The sequence below is a fragment of the Salmo salar genome, chromosome 11 (assembly GCF_965601325.2).
Source record: "Salmo salar chromosome 11, fSalSal1, whole genome shotgun sequence".
In the NCBI taxonomy this organism is placed as follows: Eukaryota; Metazoa; Chordata; class Actinopteri; order Salmoniformes; family Salmonidae; genus Salmo; species Salmo salar.
The window spans coordinates 4,171,652-4,188,468 of record NC_138301.1 but is presented as its reverse complement, the minus strand read 5'-3'; the positions used below and the strand labels follow the sequence as shown (position 1 = coordinate 4,188,468).

At 41.2% G+C, this 16,817-nt stretch overlaps 1 protein-coding gene across 4 annotated transcripts in view; it reads left to right on the top strand.

Moving 5' to 3' along the window:
* daam2 (dishevelled associated activator of morphogenesis 2) overlaps positions 1–16,817 on the top strand; it is a 260,782-nt gene that overhangs the window by 48,804 nt on the left and 195,161 nt on the right. Inside the window, exon 1 of one of the 4 annotated variants that reach the window (XM_014126171.3) lies at positions 11,196–11,611. The exons of the other annotated variants lie outside the window; for them this stretch is intronic. The gene's annotated coding sequence lies outside the window, so the exon portion shown is untranslated. Of the gene's footprint in view, positions 1–11,195; positions 11,612–16,817 lie in introns of those variants that run through there. 4 annotated transcript variants of the gene reach the window in all.

The window sequence follows — 16,817 nt, the reverse complement described above, 5'->3', positions numbered from 1 at the left end:
TCGGTTAGGTCCCCAAAAATGTGACCTCAGAGGCTGCGTTATGCTGTTTTCAAGGGATTCTTATAAACTCTGCTTCTTCTCACTTTACTGAGTTTGACTACTCCTCTGTAATAGAAGAAGCAGAAATGGAGAAAAAGAGGCTCAAGCTGCTATAGAGGCATTACAGAGACCACCCTGGATGGCCAGTTCATCATATCCAATGTTCCATCCACCTTTTGTCTAACTCCATACAAGTGCCAAGTTCCCTTTTTCTTACGATCTGACAAAATTGTGCCTTTGTTAGGAGAGCTATAACATTGCCTCTGTTGTAGCAGCAGTGCTTCTCTTTCTGAAGGACAGATCAAATGCTTTTTTCACGGCGCTAGCTCAGCGAAATCGAGCTGAATCCTCAGACTGCACCCCGTAAGCCTCCCTGTAAGCTAGTCCTGAATGATTGGCAAGTGATTGACAGGTACTGTGGGGCCTTGTGTCATTCCATTCCGCACAGTAGACCTCTGGGGGGAGAAGAAACTCAGTAGAATGCTCCAATAAACCATTGAGCTTGTTTGCCCATCGCGCTCCTTTACCTCCCATTTCAACAAGCAAGGGTAAATATAGAACCTTGTTGGCGGGAGACACCGATCAGTAACACGTAATTACCCAGGGTGCAGTGCAAGTTCACCCAAGTGATTTAGAGCAGTGGTTCCCAACCTTTTTTGGTTACTACACCACCAACTGAATTTTGCTCTGTCTAGAGTATGCATTATACCAGCAGGCATATGGTCTCATGAGTCTTCTCAAGTACCCCCTGTGGATAGGCCAAGTACCCCCAGGGGTCCTAGTATTCCTGGTTGAAAACCACTGATTTAGAGGATCTGTGAAAAGGACTCTGTGGAGGCCACTCTATGGTCCATCCTATGGCATACAGAACGACAGTATGGTGTCACAGACAAGGGTTTCTACCCTCTAATTTTATTTTACTGGAAAGCGCACACTGCAATAACGATGAGTCATAACAAACACACCAGATCCAGAGAGAAGGATAACGGAGAGAATTTGGGAGAATTTGTCCTCTGATGTTCCTCAGTTGTTTTGTCAAAATGTATATCTTGAGTGCATTTGGCGCATCTCCATTTGCAACAAATAACCTTTGATTTAATTTTCATCCTGTCAATCAGTGTGCCTGGGGTGGTCACGGTGTACAAGGCCACATTGAATTGTGAGATGAACTATTGGCCTATTCCCATGTCTGGCTCCTGTGTTTTAGTCATGGAGGGTTAACCTCCCATAGAGAGGGTAAAAAATGGAGGGAGGGTTAAAAACGGTAGCGGGAGATGAAGTGAGCGAAGTAGACAGGCCGGGCTGGGAACTGGGCTAATGGATGTGTCCCTAGAGCTTGTTCAGGAATGTGTCCGAGTCTGTGTCACCTGTCTTCTGTCCCCCCTAAGAAAGATGACATTCAACATTATGGCTGCCCCTTGTCAGGCTCTGCAGAAAATTAATCAATGGTTAGTAGGCGGGGTATCAGGAGAGGGGAATGGAGGTTTGGGTGTTGTGACTGTGTATGTCTTTGTGTATCTCGTCTTCATGGACAGAGAGATGCTTTTCATTTAGTTTTGGTATACCTATACAAAGACTTGACTCATGAGTATCAATGAATTGCTCTTTCCTTAATACTGTATACTTTTTTTATTCTGTACTTGAAATTGCTGTAACTGTTTCATTTGATGCTGATTCATTATTTAAAAAATTGTCAAGACTAATATATAGTGTATTCGAAAGTATTCAGACCCCTTGACTTTTTCAACATTTGTTACGTTACAGCCTTATTATTAAATGGATACAATTTTAGTTTTTTCTCATCAATCTACACACAATACCCCATAAAGATGATGCAAAACTTTTTTGCAAATGTATTAAATATAAAACTATCACATTTACATAAGTATTCAGACACTTTACTCAGCACTTTTGTTGAAGCACCTTTTGCAGCGATTACAGCCTCAATTATTCTTGGGTATGACGCTACAAGCTTGGCACATCTGTATTTGGGGAGTTTCTCCCATTCTCTGCAGATCCTCTCAAGCTATGTCAGGGTGGAGTTGGAGCGTCGCTGCACAGCTATTTTCAGGTCTCTCCAGAGATGTTTGATTGGGTTCAAGTCCGTGCTTTGGCTGGGCTACTCAAGAACTTTCAGGGACTTGTCCCGAAGCCACTCCTGCATTGTCTTGGCTGTGTGCTTAGGGTCGTTGTCCTGTTGGAAGGTGATCCTTCGCACCAGTCTGAGGTCCTGAGTGCTGTGGAGCAGGTTATCATCAAGGATCTATCTGTACTTTGCTCCATTCATCTTTGCCTCGATCCTGACTAGTCTCCCGGTCCCTGCCACTGAAAAACATCCCCCCAGCATGATGCTACCACCACCATGCTTCACCGTAGGGATGGTGCAAGGTTTCCTCAAGCCAAAGAGCTCAATCTTGGTTTCATCAGTCCAGAGAATCTTGTTTCTCATGGTCTGCGAGTCGTTGCGGTGCCTTTTGGCAAACTCCAAGCGGGCTGGCGTGCCTTTTTATTAAGGCATTTCAAACTTTTTCCATTTAAGAATGATGGAGGCCGCTGTGTCCTTGGGGACCTTCAATGCTGCAGAAATGTTTTTGTACACTTCTCCAGATCTGTGCCTCAACACAATCCTGTCTCTGAGCTGTATGGACAATTCCTTCAACCTCATGGCTTGGTTTTTGCTCTGACATGCACTGTCAATTGTGGGACCTTATATAGACTGGTGTAACTTTCAAAATCATGTCCAATCAATTGAATTTACCGCAGGTGGATTCCAATCAAGTTGTAGAAACATCTCAAAGATGATCAGTGGAAACAGGATGCACCTGAGCTCACTATTGAGTCTCATAGCATAGGGTTTCATTGTGTAAATAAAGTATTTATGTTTTAAAATCAAATTGAAACTTGTTTTCGCTTTGTCATTATGGGGTATTGTGTGTAGATTGATGAGAAAAATTATGTATTTAATCCAATTTAGAATAAGGGTGTAAAGTAACAAAATGTGGATAAAGTCAAGGGGTCTGAATACTTTCCGAATGCACTGTATAAAGGGTTCCTACTATTATCCTATTTGGTTACAAGGACTGCAATTTTCATCCATTAGAATGTTAATTAACAAATTAGCCCCCCTATTTACCCAAATGACAACACACGTCACTAAATTCAGTACTTCCTAGGTCCATGAATAATTTATTTCAGTTATATTAAAAACAGGAAAATCTGGAGATTCCCCATGCTGACCCATAAGTTTAATAAATTGTTACAATAAAATAATAACAAAGCTTGTAAGGAATAGAATGGCAAAAGTCTTACCGGGCTTGATACATATCAATTAGATAGGGTTTATTAAAAATAGACCCAAACAAATACAAGAACATGATTCAGTTTAATACAATACACAAAAATACACTAAATAGATATAGATTTATCATTAGGGGCTCCCGAGTGGTGCAGCGGTCTAAGGCATCTCGGTGCTAGAGGCGTCACTACAGACCCTGGTTCGATGCCAGTCTGTATTACAACCAGCCGTGATTGGGAGTCCCATAGGCGGCGCACAATTGGCCCAGCATGGTTAGGGTTTGGCCGGGTTAGGCCGTCATTGTAAATAAGATTTTGTTCTTAACTGACTTGCCTAGTTAAATAAAGGTTAAATAAAATGGCTGTTGATGCTGAAAAGGCTTACAAACATCTTGAATGGCCTTTTCTATTAAACATTTTGGAAGCTTTTAACTTTTCAGCTGAAATAGTAAACATTTTATAAAAGTATTGTATAAATGTCCTAAATACATTATCTGATGAAATTGCTTTAGAAAGGGGCTCATGATCTACAGCAATCCTTTAAGTGGACAACAAAAAATATGAAATGCTTAGTAAGTGACAACAAACAACAAATATATAACTTTATTCCATTACTCAACAATATGAAAGCAGATCTAATTAAATTGGTTAGTCTTCCCATAAATCTGACTGGCAGAATAAACCTCTTTTTAAAATGGCATGGATCCAAAAGTTTTTGTATTGTCAGTAATACCAATTACTCAACTGAAGACATTCTTTGAAAAAGTATGCTCGGTCATAACAGACTTTATATGGTCTAATCAAATTCATAGAATAAAAAGGAAAGTTTTACATCTTCCTAAGTCTGAGGAAGGTTTTAACGTAATTGTATCAACTCGCTACCCAAGGCTTTTACTGGCGACATATAGTTAATGCACTAAAGAGAAACAATATGTACATATCGAAAATGTGCATGCTCATCCCCAGAATCTTTTTACGTGTATTTTCAAAGGATAAAGCTAAGAACATTAACTTAACAGTTAAGAACACTAGAACAATATGGAAGAAAATAAAACATATATTCTACAAGAACCAATATCAATCCCTAAAAAAACAACATCATGGAACACTACAGTTCGTACTCTTAGGTGACCTAAACTGGGATATGCTTAACACCCCGGCCGTCTTACAATCAAAGCTAGATGCCCTCAATCTCACACAAATTATCAAGGAACCTACCGGGTACAACCCTAAATCCGTAACCTCATAGATATCATCCTGACCAACTTGCCCTCTAAATGTTTTTAAATTTTTTGTATTTTTTATTTCACCTTTATTTAACCAGGTATTGAGTTGAGAACAAGTTCTCATTTACAACTGTGACCTGGCCAAGATAATGCAAAGCAGTGCTACACAAACAACAACAGAGTTACACATGGAATAAACAAACATGCAGTCAATAATACAATAGAAAAGGTCTATATACAGTGTGTGCAAATGAGGTAGGATAAGGGAGGTAAGGCAATAAATAGGCCATAGTGGCAAAATAATTACAATATAGCAATTAAACACTGGAGTGATAGATGTGCAGAAGATGAGTGTGCAAGTAGAGATACTGGGGTGCAAAGGAGCAAAATAAATAAAATGAATAACAGTATGGGGGATGAGGTAGTTGGATGGGCTATTTACAGATGGACTATGTACAGGTACAGTGATCTGTGAGCTACTCTGACAGCTGGTGCTTAAAGTTAGTGAGGGACATATGAGTCTGCCTTTCTAAAATCTTCAAAAGCCAAGTTAACAAACGGATCACCAACCATTTCGAATCCTACTGTACCTTCTCCACTATGCAATCTGGTTTCCGAGCTGGTCATGGGTGCACCTCAGCCACGCTCAAGGTCCTAAACGATATCATAACCGCCATCGATAAAAGACAGTACTGTGCAACCGTCTTCATTGACCTGGCCAAGGCTTTCGACTCTGTCAATCACCGCTTTCTTATCGGCAGACTCAATAGCCTTGGTTTCTCAAATGACAGCCTCGTCTGGTTCACCAACTACTTCTCAGATTTCAGTGTGTCAAATCGGAGGGCCTGTTGTCCGGACCTCTGGCAGTCTCTATTGGGTGCCACAGGTTTCAATTCTCAGGCCGACTCTCTTTTCTCTGTATATATCAATGATGTCACTCTTGCTGCTGGTGATTCTCTGATCCACCTCTACGCAGACGACACCATTTTGTATACATCTGGCCCTTCTTTGGACACTGTGTTAACAAACTTCCAAACAAGCTTCAATGCCATACTGCACTGCTTTTAAATGCTAGTAAAACTAAATGCATGCTCTTCAACCGATTGCTGCCCGCACCCGCCCGCCCAACTAGCATCACTACTCTGGACGGTTCTGACTTAGAATATGTGGACAACTACAAATACCTAGATGTCTGGTTAGACTGTAAACTCTCCTTCCAGACTCACATTAAGGATCTCCAATCCAAAATTAAAATCTAGAATCGGCTTCCTATTTCACAACAAAGCCTCCTTCGCTCATGCTGCCAAAGATACCCTCGTAAAACGGACTATCCTACCGATCCTTGACTTCAGTGATGTCATTTACAAAATAGCCTCCAACACTCTACTCAGCAAATTGGATGCAGTCTATCACAGTGCCATCCATTTTGTCACCAAAGACCCATATACTACCCACCACTGCGACCTGTATGCTCTCGTTGGCTGGCCCTCACTACATATTCGTTGCCAAATCCACTGGCTCCAGGTCATCTATAAGTCTTTGCTAGGTAAAGCACCGCATTATCTCAGCTCACTGGTCCCCATAGCAACACCCACCCGTAGCACGTGCTCCAGCAGGTATATTTCACTGGTCATCCCCAAAGCCAACATTTCCTTTGGCTGCCGTTCCTTCCAGTTCTCTGCTGCCAATGACTGGAACGAATTGCAAAAATTACCGAAGCTGGAGACTTATCTCCCTCTCTAACTTTAAGCATCAGCTGTCAGAGCAGCTTACCGATCACTGTACCTGTGCACAGCCCATCTGTAAATAGCACATCCAACTACCTCATCCCCATATTGTTATTTTTCTTGTTGCTCTTTTGCACCCCAGTTTCTCTACTTGCACATGATCTGTACATCTATCACTCCAGTGTTAATGCTAAATTGTAATTATTTTCACCTCTGTGGCCTATGTATTGCCTTACCTCCCTAATCTTACTACATTTGCACACACTGTACATAGATTTTTCTATTGTGTTGACTGTACGCTTGTTTATTCCATGTGTAACTCTGTTGTTTTTGTCGCACTGCTTTGCTTTATCTTGGCCAGGTCGCAGTTGTAAATGAGAACTTGTTCTCAACTGGCCTACCTGGTTAAATAAAGGTGAATTAAAAAAACAAAAAACTCCTTGGATAGCTTTTCAGAATTCACTGATAAATTGGTCCGCATGGAAACCGTAAATGGCTTGGTAACAGGAAATACATTTATTTCCATTACAGAATTAAAGAGTTACTTGTATTCTTGTTGATATGTTTCCTGTTTTTTTTGTTTTTTATGAATAAGCTTTTCTTCATATCCACATTTGCACAAAAGACTTACTTGCCAGCTTGCAATACAATATTTCAACCACTTGCAGATGTGCGTACGCATGGTCTAAAGTTTGTGGGGAGGTGACCACATTTTCACATGAAGTTTGATTTTTATAAATGCCAACTTTTGTGTGAATTGGCGCACGCACATTTTGGTTAATATTTTGTATGTACACACGGTTTTTAAATGAGGCCCATGGTGTTGTAATTTCCTTTCATCCTGCTCTCTCTCTCTTGTCTGTCTCTCTCTCTCTGTCTGTGTGTCTGTCTCTCACACACACACACGCGCACACACACATAAACACACATATATATATATATACACATACACACATACACACACACACACACACACACACACACACACACTCCTTCACACACACTCACATACCAGCCAGGTCACCCGTGATACAAGTCAGTATTCGACGTCCATCCATGTCTGAGAACGTCAGAAGTTGACCTGGAAACCAGCCACTAGGGGGCAACAGTGAGCGCTGTTACAAGTAATCAAATCTCATTTTATTGGTCACATACACATATTTAGCAGATTTTCTTGCGGGTGAGGCGAAATGCTTGTGTTCCTAGCTCCAACAGTGCAGTAGTATCTAACAATTCACAAAATATATAAAAGTATATCTAAAAGTAAGAAAATTGAATTTATTTATATATATATATAGCATAACACAATCATCCAAACTGGAAAATGTAGGCTACATTTGTCCTAGCGCTAACTGAGGAAAGATTGACATAACACAAGCGGTCATATTTTTATAACTCTCCGCTGACAGAAACTACAATATGAATTAGCTAATAGCAAAACAGTTTATAATTAATCACCCCACGGGTGAGCTCACCAATGATTGAAATAATTGAGTAAAACAACGGGTAGTTTGTGCGTGCCGTCATGTTTGTTTTTTTGCTTCAACCAAAGATAAGAGGAGACGAGATGAGTTTGGTCTGTTTATAGTATGCATGTTGAAGGGTATGTGTCGTCTACGATCATTCACTTCCCTTCATTCACTTTCGGAAGTTTACCCGAAAGATGAGTGAACCATTCCTTCACCTCATTATATCTTTGGTCTGACAGATGTTTACGTGACACCCAGAATTCATTGTATAATGTCAACAAACATGATGCCACACATAGCTGGCAAATAGCTTAGCACTAGCTCATTATAATCAGCACAACCTTCAAAATAGTAAAGGAGATTCCTGGTCGGAATATTATCGCTTTTTTACGAGATAAATTGCATAAAAATGTATTTTAAACAGCGGTTGACATGCTTCGAAGTACGGTAATGGAATATTTAGATTTTTTTTTGTCACGAAATGCGCCATGCGCACGACCCTGATTTACCATTTCGGATAGTTTCTGGAACGCAGAGTGATACATACATACATACATACATACTCAAATACATACACACACTCAGCACACACGCCCACTGGTTTACACTCACTCACTCACACAAATACACACTCTCACACACTCTCTCACACACTCTCTCACACACACACACACACACACACACACACACACACACACACACACACACACACACACACACACAAACTCTCTCTCGCACAGACAGACGCACACACATACTCACTCTCATACACACTCACACAAACTCACTCTCATTCACACATTTCCACTCACACAAACTCACTCTCATATTCTCTCACACACATACACACTCAAATACATACACACACTCACTAACATGCACACACGCCCACTGGTTTACACTCACTGGACACACACACACTCACTCACTCACTGGACACACTCACACAAATACTCACTCACTCACACAAATACTCACTCACTCAAATACTCACACACACACACACACACGTACTCAATCTCTCGCACACTCACATTACCACTCGCACAAACTCACTCTCATATTCTCTCACACACATACATACACACTCAAATACATACACACACTCACTAACATGCACACACGCCCACTGGTTTACACTCACTCACTCACTCACACAAATACACGCTCTCTCACACACATATACACACAGACATACACACACAAACTCTCTCTCGCACACACACACAGACGCACACACATACTCACTCTCATACTCACTGTCATTCACACATTTCCACTCACACAAACTCACTCTCATATTCTCTCACACACATACACACTCAAATACATACACACACTCAAATACATACACACACTCACTTACATGCGCACACACACCCACTGGTTTACACTCACTGGACACACACACACACACTCACTCACTGGACACACACACACACTCACTCACTGGACACACTCACTCACTGGACACACTCACTCACTGGACACACTCACTCACTGGACACACTCACTCACTGGACACACTCACTCACTGGACACACTCACTCACTGGACACACTCACTCACTGGACACACTCACTCACTGGACACACTCACTCACTCACTCACTCTCTCACTCTCTCACTCTCTCACACACACACACACACACGTACTCAATCTCTCGCATACTCACATTACCACTCACACAAACTCACTCTCATATTCTCTCACACACATACACACTCAAATACATACACACACTCACTAACATGCACACACGCCCACTGGTTTACACTCACTCACTCACACAAATACACGCGCTCTCTCTCACACACACACACTCAAATACATACACACACTCACACTGTCACACTGTCTCACACACACACTCGCACATGCCCACTGGTTTACATACATACATACATACATACATACATACATACATACTGTCGTGTCTTTGGGGGTACCATTAAACTGAAGACATGTTTATCAATTAGCTCCCTGTAATTATTATCACGCGATTAAACTGATTAATCGTTTAATTGTAATTAACTAGGAGATCGGGGCACCAAGGAGAATATTCAGATTACAAAGCTATAATTTTCCTAATATAACTTTCCTGTACTATAATATTATATTCTATTATAGTATAGGCCGATTATCTTCTGGTTTAAATGGTGTATTTTACCTCGTGTTCAGTCTCATTCCAAACGTCGTAAATTGTTGTATCTGCACGAACCCAGTCTTTACTAAAATCATCCATACATCAATTATCTTAAAATCATTTATTTACTACACTAAGTAATTAACAGAAAACATACAAACAGTAATTATCGTCACAAAGGATTGGTAGAGGAATGTGCCCTTGTGGGCTAAACAGGCAGGTCGGCCTGTTGAACAATGGATCATAAAAGGTCAGCTGTGGCACACAGAGTTCATTAATATTAACAATTGACAATTGAAGGCTCGCTCATTCGGGAACAATTGCAATCAATATATATTTACGCTCATGTGTCATCGAGATCCTTGTTCGAGCGTCGTTATGATGGAGAGTCTCTCTCTCGGTTAGAATGGGTCTTTCAAAGCGACATTCATTAATGTCGTTATAGAATGGATGTTTCGTTGGTCTTCGCGTTCGATGATATAATTTACTTAGCTGCAGACTAATAATTAATATCAAAGACTTGTTCTTATTCTGTCGGTATCAATAGTCTAAAAGTTAACCACGTGGTATGGTTCACTTTCAGTAGAGGAATTGGAAGGTAAAACCTATTGGCCATGGAGTGGAGGCCTGGTCTGGGGAAATGTAAATCAGGGGGTGTTTTATAGTGCCCATAGAACAGCTTGTCAAATGACGCCTGGTCCTGTATGTGTCCCTGGGGGCGTGCCTATGACTGAGTTAGACTTGGTTACAGAAATACAATTCTATCACATTACATCAGTACATCGCATCTCAATGTATTACAAAAGCTGTATCCTTATTAATACATTCTATACACCCATTATGATGCAAGTCTCAAGCTGAGGCTATTATATAAACAGTTTTATGGTAATATGGCTATATTGTCTCTTCTGAGTATCACAAAATTGTACCAAGCGGATCAGTTCGTAGCTGGGTTCTTCACCAATCTTCCATACCTTCTCCAGAACACACATGTCGCTCGGTTCTCCAATTCTATGAGTTGGAAGAATTTCCTTTGTCTCTCTATGAAACATGTGGTAGGAGATTCTCCTCTTAGGGTTTTTACAACCCTTTCACACAGGGCCTGGGTTGGGGGGAAGGTAGGTTGGGTGGTGGTGAAAAAGGGAGGGGGTCAACTGTCCTCCCTGTACCAAAAGAGGCCAACGTCATGACAATACATACATGCATACATACATACATACATACATACACTCTCACATACATACATACACTCTCACACACACACACACACACACACACACACACACACACACACACACACACACACACACACACACACACACACACATACAGACTCACTCTCTCCCACTGGTTTACAGACTTACGCACGCATGCTGTCCAGGCAGGCCAGGCTGCTGTCATATGCAGGGCTTGGAATCCAGAAGGGGAGGGGTGAGGGAATAAGCACGGAGCAGAGGAGAGATGGAGGGGGGCAGGCAATGTCAACAGCTCGACTCCCAGCGTAGTCAGCTGAAATCCAGACCTCGATGCAGTAGCTCGGAGAGGAAGCAGCAATGCAGGCTGAGAGACAAAACAGGACCTACTGCAGAAAGAGAAGAATATAATGCAACGATAGGATGTACAAAACCTTTCCTGGGAAATTTGTAGTGTCTTCTGGGTTGTGTTGATCGACCGTGAAAAGGACAATCCACAGGCAGCAGTTTGAAGTAGGTAGGTAACGAGACACATGATCTTCTCATTGCTCCCCGAACTCTTTCTCGCTTGTCTATGTAGCTGCACCCCGGTGCTATCGGAAGGAGTTTGCAAGCGGAATGGTTTTACATGACATGTTTAGCGTGGCTAGGCCAGCTTGTCAGCGCAGCACAACCGCTGTTGGTCTAGTAGGGAACCATAGTCTTCTTCACCCGATCAATTACACTTTCGGGAGTGGTGTTGGTGGCTAGCTGAGTAGTGAGGGGAGAGGAGAGACCGGACGGCAACAAACACTCAGTTGGCTGTCTTGTTGTGATTGGAGACAGAATACAAATATTGTGTTTTTACCAAGACCTTTACGGAATCTTTTGCTACAGGGGTTTTATAGGTCATAAATGGTAGCGGGGACTTGTGTGTGAAACAGGAGCAGTCTTGAAGTTAGTGCTCCACATCGACTGGCGATGACAGCACTCTTACATTCACCCCCTGAGTGAGGTGGGTTATACAGTACGTGTTATGCCCCGTGTACACTAGCATGCGATGTCGCTTGGTGAATCACCGCTTCCCATTCATTTTCAATGGGCAGAAAGCAGTGAGAAGCGGAGAGAGTGGGGACCGTTGGGCGGCGCAAACGGGGAATGGGAGACGGAGAAAAAGTTCAACATTTCCCAACTGGACATCACCAGCGCAAACCGCTAAGCGATGTAGGCGATGACCATTCATATCAAGTGGTTTCCATGACGAATTTGACGCTATGCGACCCAAGGCTGGAGACTTTCTTCTGCAAAGACACTAGGATGGAAAGGGGAAATGGGGATACTGTCACGTTCGTTTGGAATGATCGGACCAAGGCGCAGCGTGAGTAGCTTTCCACATATTTATTATAAAGTGAAACTAAGCAAAATACAAAAACAATAAAGAATAAACGAAACGTGACTACAGAGGTGCTACATACACTTACTCAAAACACAATATCCCATAACCCACAAGTGGAAAACATTCTACTTAAGTATGATCCCCAATTAGAGACAACGATTACCAGCTGCCTCTAATTGGGAATCATACACAATCACCAACATAGAAAAACAAACCTAGAACCCCACATAGAAATAATAAACTAGACTAACCCCCCGACCTACTCTACCATAGAAAATAAAAGCGTTCTATGGTCAGGACGTGACAGATACCTAGTCAGTTGTACAACTGAATGAAGCAAATGTAAGTAATTATAACTAGCTAACATTAGCCAGCTAGCTGGCTAGCTTTATGGGTGTTGTGACATGAGTATGAAATTGTAAATCGTGTTGTTTCATGTTTTAGGGCCTCCTGAAACAACCAGATAACCAGTCTGTCGTCTTGTGAAAGTGGTTGTAAAGAATCTAGCTAGCTAAAGCATTTACTGCAAATTGAATGTACAATTTTGCAAGCTTGCCTTGCTGATATTTGCCATGCAATGCAGCTGAAGTAACGTAGCTAGCTAACTATTTTCTTGCTTATTGTGGAGTGGAGGATAAAAATACCTGTGTGCCTATGGATGTGTAGCTAACTATGTAGCCGATCTGTGTATAGACCCTAAAATATTTGGTATACATATTAGTTCAGAACGTAGCTATGCACCTCAGCTATCATAGCCAGTTGTATCAACTTGAAAACAGTTTGAATGCCAAGGATGAAAGTCCTATATACATGTAGTTATTACCATGCATGAGATCCCCACATTGTAGCCTGTACATTTAATATATCATGTACTCTACCTTGGCAAATAAAGGTGCAGTGCAGGTATCAATGTCTTTTTCAGTCAATACCAGAAGTACCAAATTCCAGTCTTTGAATGATGCTGTGTCTGCATGTATGTATTACAATTATACACTTCAACAGTGTTTACCAATCCTGGTTCTAGGACACATTGTAACTATGCAATAGACTAGAAACATGATGTAATAAGTTAAAGGCTGATTTTGTAATTCATATATACATAGATATAATTTAAAAAACAGTACACTACACTTCCTATGCATCATGTAAATACTCTAAAACCGGTTCATCTCAATATATAATTTCCTTCATCTGCGTTGATCTGATAAATACAGGATAGGTGTAGTGTTTCATCAAATGAGAGCCTTATTCCAACCAGTAGAGAATGTGAAACGCTTAATTGAAAGAAGTTCATTATTAAGTGTTATAAATGCATAATACATGCATTGGGCTCCTGAGTGGCACAGCGGTCTAAGGCACTGAGATCTCAGTGCAAGAAGCGTCACTACAGTCCCTGGTTCGAATCCAGGCTGTATCACATCCGGCCATGATTGGGAGTCCCATAGGGCGGCGCACAATTGGCACAGCGTCATCCGGGTTTGGCCGGGGTAGGCCATCATTGTAAAGAGGAATTTATTCTTAACTGACTTGCCTTGTTAAATAAAAGTTGAATCATTTTTTAAATAAAAAATAAATTATAAATATTATAATTGTAATATTATGTATATTATAAATACAATTTAAGTCTGTACGTCAATGCACATCTGGTGTGCATTATAGAGAGGTGTAAAAGGCAGAAAGGGAAAGGGGCAAGAACAGAGCAGGGAAGACAGCATATGAATAACAGTGCTATGCTAATATTCTCTCAGTTCATCACAATTACATAATAATGTCTCTAGTGGTGTCTCCTGACAAACCTTTGGCTCCCAGTCGGCCCAAAGGTTATCTTAAGAGCGGGTGGGGTGGAGATGTTGTCAACTCCGAGTCCCATCCTCTCTCACATCAAAACATACCAGCAGATGAGAGACAGATGGGGAGAGTGCATGTTTAAGCCTTGTGGTTTTTTTATTCTAACACTGGCAGTCATCATAATCATAATCAGTGAAATGCAAAACTGACCTTGGATCATTAAATCTGGGACTACTGTATCTCTATCTATATTACAATGTAAAGCATCTCTTTAATAATACTTCCTGTTGACCCGACCAAGTGACCTCTCACCTGTGATCATGCTGTGCCCTCTATGTAGCCAGTTCAGATGCGGCAGGGGTTCACCAACACAGCTGACATAACCTTGAGGATTTAGGGAGAAGGGGAGAGAGGGATGAAGTGAAGGAGAGAGACTGTTATTGAGAAAATAAGGTAGTTAAAGAGACGGTGTTCAACAGGAATCTGTGTGTGTGGCCTCACCTAGTGTCCACACTAAGTGCTGAAAAACATGCACAGACACATGAGGACAAACAATATAGCGTAGTTATAGGGTTGGCCCTCTTGCCTATTCTTTGAAGGTGGAAGGAGCCACGGTTATACACCGGAGCCTGCTTACTGCACAACACAATCCATCAATCAGATTGATACATGAGTGTGTGGGTTATAGGGTGTATAATTATTCTACTTTTTAAAAATACGGGTGACTTAAAATAGCCTGTTTTTGTTTTTGTACAGACATCACACCCTTACCTAAACAGCACCTTCACCTGAGAAGTAGAAATCAAAGGGAGAGAAACTGGAATTGAATAAATGCAGTTGACATAGATAATAAGTAAATGGAAGTATATTCTTATTGCAATGTGGATTTCTCTCTAAAGAACCTTTGGTTGTGCATAGTGTAGTCTATTGTGTTGCCAGGTAACAGCACCCTCTTCGAAGAAGTAGGAGGTGAAGATCTCCCGCTCACGGATTGCCTCTCTTGCTGTGTTGTTGGACCCCATCCTTGAGACATACTGCAGAGCAGCAGACTTCTGGCACACGGCGGCCAGCTTCAGATCCCTTCCTGGTCCCCGTGTCTATTCTCACAAAGTTATGCAGGACACAGGTAGTCTTCTCACGCCCAACTTCCTCCAGGAGGCAGTCCCAGATGGCCCTGGTCACCCAACCTTGCAATGCTCTACACAGTAACTGTAGACAATCGTTTTGAAGGAATCTCCAGTTACAAGGTATCTGTAGGAATATTTTTAGACTTTTACATCACCAGGTCATTGTGGATTACTAAAGTATAATATCCCTTATAACAAATCATGATAACATTGGATTGATAGATGCATGTGCACACACATGTGCATGTGTAGCATGTGACAATAGCAGGATCATATCAAGGATAGCATCACAAATTAATACAGAAATACCACTTGAAGCTTGATGAGTTGATCATTTGGATCAGCTATGTAGTGCTAAGGCAAATACAAAAATGTGCACCCCTTTGAGTCCCTCCAGGACTTTATTTTATTTAACCCCTGTGCGGCCATACGGGACGGACATCCAGCGAAAAATCATATCGCTATTAGCATAACAAAATTTAATTTAAAAAAAATTCAATTTTTTTCTTCTAATTATATCGTTTTATAGATACACCTCTCCTGAATCGAACCACGTTGTCCGATTTCAAAAAGGCTTTACAGCAAAAGCAAGACATTAGATTATGTTAGAGGAGTATATCGTAAAAGTAGCCACATAGCCATTTTCCGACCAACCACATGCATCACAAATAACCAAAAAACAGCTAAATGCAGCACTAACCTTTTACAAACTTCATCAGATGACACACCGAGGACATCATGTTACACAATGCATGCATTCTTTTGTTCGATAAAGTTCATATTTATATATAAAAACAGCATTTTACATCGGCGTGTAACGTTGACTAACTATTTTCCCTCAAATGCATCCGGGGAAACAGTGCTACAATTTACTCAATTACTATTCGAAAACATTTTTAAAATGTAATATTGTCATTCTAAGATTTATAGATGAATATCTCTTGAAAGCACCTGTAATACCAGATTTAAAAATAACTTTACTGGGTAATCACATTTTTGCGATAAAAGGGGATGCGATACTCAGAAAATTACCTAGTAAATACAGCTCTGCGCCATCTTGGAACAATCGCATATCACATCTAGTCTTGTATACTATTGTCAATAATCCCTTACCTTTGGTTGTCTTCATCAGAAAGCACTTCCAGGAATACCAGGTCCACAACAAATGTATTTTTGTTCGAAAAAGTTCATCCTTTATGTTCCATTAGCTTGTTGTTGTTAGCGCGTCTGAAGGCTGATCCAAAAGCTCCATCGGGCGCGGGACAGGTATTTCGACCAAAAACATTTTTTTCCCATTTAGGTTCCTTCAAACATGTCAAACGTTGTATAACATAAATCTTCAGGGCCTGTTTCAACAAGAGAGCCAATAAGATTCGAGGGGGACGATTGTATTGTGTTTCAAAACGTTTCGAAAGGGGAGGGTAGACAGGGCC